Below are 5,427 nucleotides of genomic sequence, written 5' to 3'. Positions count from 1 at the left end.
CCTCCAGCCAACTGCGTAGGATACAGCTCAGCTCCGAGCCACTTTCAGAATCCTCTCCGGCCTGACAAGCTCTGAGTTGTTCTTCCCTCTCCTCATTTACATGTATCTCTGTTTCAAATACATCTCTCTCAGAGGACCTCCTGCTGGTGGATGGTCCTGTGGTTCCAGCCTCAAACACCTCTTACCTTCTCCGACTCCTTTGCCTCCTTTCTAGGTTGATGCAGGAGAGTTAGCTGGCTTCCCTGGACTTTGTCTCCTCTGCCTTAGACACAGAGCCCGGAGCCGGAGCCCGTCCATGTGTGGCAGATGACTTGGGTCAGGGGACTGGCCCACGTCTTACAAACTGTGAGCTCAGAAACATGCCAGTGTTTACGGTGTGAGCATCTCAACAAGCCATGTCAGCCCAAACTCACCTCTTAGCCTAGGTCCACGAAACTTGCCCCGGAGAACTGCAGCTAGTCTTGGCTTATGATGATTCCAAACTTGGTCTGTTTCCTCCAGTAGATTCACACAAAATAAAAACTTCCTCTGTCACAGCAGCTTGGTTTGATTTGGGTTATTTGACTACACAAGCCCAGAGGCCAAGCAATTATTTAGAAATATTAGGAATCAGCAGCACAAATGAGATTGAGTTTTTGTGAAAAGTTAAAGATTTCTCATTTAAGGAGGGAGTTCACAAAAGACCCCATTAGCCAAGCCTCACCAGTAATTAGTCTGATTTCTCAGGCAAGAGGCAGGCTAATTGTCTGCCATCCATCCCAGGAAGCCTAGAGACACTTGAAAACCTACCACCCATTGAAAAATATCTTTGGAGGATTTCCTACCGGGTCTAAAGTCTTTCTATTAACTAAATGTTCAAACAGATCAATATATGAAAATATGAACAAAGAATGTTTGTGTAATCTAGCCTTCACATATCAATTTTGTTGATTTATCAATGTCCTCTAAAGCATCCCCTTCCCCCTCCCTAGAACAGGATCCAGTCTAGGGTCAAGTATTGCATATTCTTATCATGTATTTTTAGCTCCCTCTAATCTGTTTTAATGACATCAATTCCTTATTCCCCCTCAACACATTTTTTAAAATTTCATAAATTTGTGTGTCATCTTTGTGTAGAGGGGCAATGCTAATCTTCTCTGTACCATCCCAATTTTAGTGTATGTGTTACGAAAGGGAGAACCACACACTGTGGTGTTTCTTCATGGTTAGATTGAGGTTACAGATAAAGTTAATTTTGATCATCCAGTCAAGGTGTTGTACACTTCCCCCATTGTGTGGTTGCCACGTTGTTTTTCTCCCTTGCTACTGAGAAGCAATATGCGGGGAGTCACTTTAAGACCATCAACCAATGATAGGAACAGTAACAGTTATAAGAGCACTTTCCCTGTGCTCAGCACAGCAAGTCACTGATGTGGCCTCTTTTCGCCCTGGAGAGGCTCCTTCCCTTTCTCATGACCACAGCCTGTCTTCTCTGGGCTCAGAGCCCTCCCCCGGGTATGCCATGTCAGGAGGGGGGTCAGATCTGGTTGTTAATGCGGTGACAGGCAGCTGCAGTGGAACTGGAGCAAAGAACAAAAGAAAAGAAGAAACGTTAATAAGGAGTCCCACGGAGAGGAGGAAATGTCCTCTGGAAGCCTGACTCAGCTCTAGAAAAGGGGGAGGCAGACCGAAGGAGCTGGGAGATGAGGGAAGTTGCAGCCACTGAGTCACACTGGGGTAGTTTGGCCTGTGACACTGAGCCCCTGGTCTCTGACATACGGTGGGGTCAGTTATCAGGGCCATTGCCTTTGTAGTTCTCAGTGGGCAGTAGCGAGGGAGGATGTTCTCTAAAGAGAGGCAAAGAAGAGCAAGTCCTAAATTTAATTGCTTCAGAGCTTTGGAGGAGCCCTTCGAACTCCTGACGGAACCCCAGCTGTGCACAGTCATTCTAGGGCCAAGTGGATGCCAAGTTGCCTGATAGCTGAGCTGAACCAGAAACACAAAATTGTCCAACCGTTCACTCAGAACTTCTACCAGGACCCATGGAGCTAGGTTTTCATCCAGTTCTTCTGCAAATAAAACAAAGAAGTAAATAAAAGTGTCTTAATTATTAAATTCCACTGTATGAACCCTAAATAGGCTTAAGAGAGGCCGCTTTGATCATGTGTCCCTGAAGAAGAGCCTCCAAGAAGCATTGTGAGGGTTCTCTGGCAAATTTGGGGGATGCCCCAGAATATGACAAAGTGGGGACATTTACCCATCTCTATCCATTCTTTCAACCAATGAATGTTTCTTGAATAGCTACTGTGTACCTAGAAAACCAGAATACTGAGCTGAAGATGGAGAAGGGAGAAAACCTTCTAGTAATAGAGAAATAGTTCTGTCCTGATTGGGTAAATAGAATCTTCACTTTTCCTATCATTGTGAAAGTGTATAGTAATAACTAATGATATTTATAAATACAGAATCTAGAATCTACTGAAAGAGAAGAACTTTCTTTTCTCTTACACTAGGGAAGAGGTAAAGAAAGAAATGTAGTTGATTATTAATTAGAATGGGCTATTAAATCTATGAGGTGTGGGCTGCTAAAAGGTGATATTATGTTTTGACATTGGGCTTTATAACTGGGAAACAACAGAGACCCTGTAGTGACTCAGCACTTTTCTATGCCCTCTGGTTTGAGCTGGTAGAAAATAGGTCAAGAAAGCTGAAATCTGCCCAAGGGAAGAAGCTGGAAAGAAGCTTAAGAGCCAGCCTGTCTGGGGAGCAGGAGGTGGGGTTGTGAAAAGCAGGCCACAGGACAAGAGCTCCTTAGCCTCCGTGCTGACGGATGGCCAGGTGCTTTAGCTGCCCTGAGTCAGGAGATTATTGGAGAAGGGCTTCCTTGGAGCCAAAGCATGGACTCTAGGGAATAGTTGAGATTTGTGCTGTTTAAGGAATTAAATAATTGAAAGCTCACTCACCTATTGAAAATGCTCCCCAGGATTGAATTGAAGTGTTGGGTGGCAGTTTCTCCCAACACAGAAATCCCGGGGCCAGTTGGTACGCTGCAGGGAGAGGAGGCAGAGAAGCAGACCTGCTTGCGAGCTGGTTCTTGGGATGGGAGCGTGGTGTCTGACAGCCCACTGTCCCCCTGGGGAATTGGCCCATCTAGCCAAACCCAGGGAACAAAGCTGCTTCCAACCAGGCAGGCCCCAGGGTTGGGGCAAGATCTCTGGCTTTTAGTAATTCTTTGTAAGGAATGAGGAAATATATTTGAGGGCACCTGTTTCTGACTGCCCCTGGTCTTTCTGTCCCAAGTCTTTCCTGAGTTATTTCAGTTATTTGCTGATCCAAGCCACTGGTTGTATTTCCAGCTGGCTGATGTACCTGATGATAAAGAGAGAATGAAGCACATCTGAGGCCTAATCTCCTTTGCCAGGAATCTGCGCCCCCCCCCCCCCCCACACACACACACACACACACACTTTCCTACTCCTTTAGGACATGGCCAAAATCACAAAGTAAGAAAAAACAACAAAACATCAGAGAACCCAGAGTGGATGTCACAAAATGTTTGCTTTATCGATTTAAAAAACAACAACATCTGAGCAACTTTAGGTTGTTCACATATGAAATCAGGGCTCCATTTAAAATCAATTTGTACTATATAAGAATTCTCACAGGGTATCTAAGCTCTCAGATTTAAAAAGCAACAAATAGTTTAATGTGGAAGAAGCTACTATAAATCAGAAAACTTTTAGTGGCAGGAAGTGACAGGTACCAATAAGAAAAGAGACAGAAAAACTATAATAGGTAGTCCCAAGAGAAAGAAACCAAGATGGTGGCATAGGTAAACACCTGAACTTGCTGCCTCACACACAACCACTTCAAAATTACAACTAGAAGACAAAATGGACATCATCCAGAACCAAAGGAAGACTGGCTGAGTAGAAATTCTACAACTAGAAGGAAAGAGAAGAGCACACTGAGACTCAGAGGAGGTGTGGAAGTAAAGTGCAGAGGTATGAAGGCGAGCACATGGAAAGGGCTGGCAACTGAGGATGTGGTTGTCTTTTTCAATCAGGAGGGAGACACAAGCTCTCAACTGCTCTGAACTCCAGTTCTGGCAGGACGCTGAATTATAGTGAATAAGCCAACAAAGGAGATAAAATGAAATTGTGAGAAGTACTCATCCAAAAGGAGGCAGAAAAATGGGAGAAGAAAGAACAGATGGAATAAAAAAAAAAAAAGTAAGATGATAGTCTTAAATTCAACTTTATCAGTAATAATAGTAGATATAAATATCTAAATACTCTAATTAGAAGGCAGAGATTGTCAAACTCAATAAAAAAGCAAGAACTAATTTTAAGAAACATACTTTAAATATAAAGACACAAATAAATCAAATATAAAAAAATGAGCAAACTTTACCATGTTGATGCCAATCACAATAAAGCTATAGTGGCTATATTAATATCAGACAAAGTAGATTCAGAGAAAAGAGAATTACCAGGGAGACAAAATGTTCTTTCCTAATGATGAAGGGGCCAGCCCATTAAGAGAGCATAAAAATTCTAAATATCATGCACTTAATAAGAAAGCTTTAAAATACATGAAGTGAAAACTAATATAAATGCGAAGAGAAATAGACAAATCTTTAATTATAGCTAGAGATTTCAATTCCTCCCTCAATAATCTATAGAACAAATATAGAGAAAAAAGCAGATGAAGGATTTGAAAGACCAGATCAACACTATTAACCAAGTAGACCCACTTGACGTTTAGAGAACACAGCACCTAATAAGAGCGGGTACACGTTCTTTCCTCTGTCCGTTTAGCAAGTCAGGCCGTACTCTGCAGAATAAAAAAGCCTGAGTACATTTGAAAGGATTCAAGTCACTCAAAGCTTATTCTGTAATCATAATAGAATTAAATTAGAAACCAACAAAAGACAGAGGTCTGGAAAATTTCCAACTCTTCAGCAACTGAAAAACATATCTCTAAATGGGTCAAAAAGAAGTCAAAGGAAAATTAGGAAGTATTTTGAACTGAATGAAAATAAAACCACAACCTACCAAAAAGTGGGTCCAGGCAGATTGCAAAGGGTTCTAAAGGATCTGAAGGAAATTTTAAGAGTGATGGGTATATTCACTATTTTAATTGTAGTTCACTATTTTAGTGGTGATAATTTTATGAGTGTATAGAAGTGTCAAAACTTATCAAATTATACATGATAAATATGTGCAATTCTATGGCAATTAAATCCCAGTAAAGTAGTTAATATAAAAAGCTGACAGAGCCCAGCCAGTGTGGCTCAGTGGTTGAGTGTCAGTCAATGAACCAGGAGGTCACAGTTCCAATTCCTGGTCAGGGCACATGCCCGGTGCAGACTCTATGCTGGGTAGGGGGCAAGCAGGAGGTAGCCAATCAATGATTCTCTCTTATCATTGATGTTTTTATTTCTCT

At 42.0% G+C, this 5,427-nt stretch overlaps 1 non-coding gene across 1 annotated transcript; it reads right to left on the bottom strand.

Annotated features, from left to right (window-relative positions):
• Window positions 1-1,071: 1,071 nt before the first annotated feature.
• On the bottom strand, window positions 1,072-1,180 carry LOC118710094. Its single transcript, XR_004985300.1, has one exon. It is a non-coding gene; the product is annotated as a U6 spliceosomal RNA (small nuclear RNA).
• Window positions 1,181-5,427: the final 4,247 nt, after the last annotated feature.

The sequence above is a fragment of the Pipistrellus kuhlii genome, unplaced genomic scaffold (genome assembly GCF_014108245.1).
Source record: "Pipistrellus kuhlii isolate mPipKuh1 unplaced genomic scaffold, mPipKuh1.p scaffold_m20_p_7, whole genome shotgun sequence".
In the NCBI taxonomy this organism is placed as follows: domain Eukaryota; kingdom Metazoa; phylum Chordata; class Mammalia; order Chiroptera; family Vespertilionidae; genus Pipistrellus; species Pipistrellus kuhlii.
Note: the sequence above shows the minus strand (reverse complement) of the source record. Positions and strands in the feature narration are given on the sequence as shown.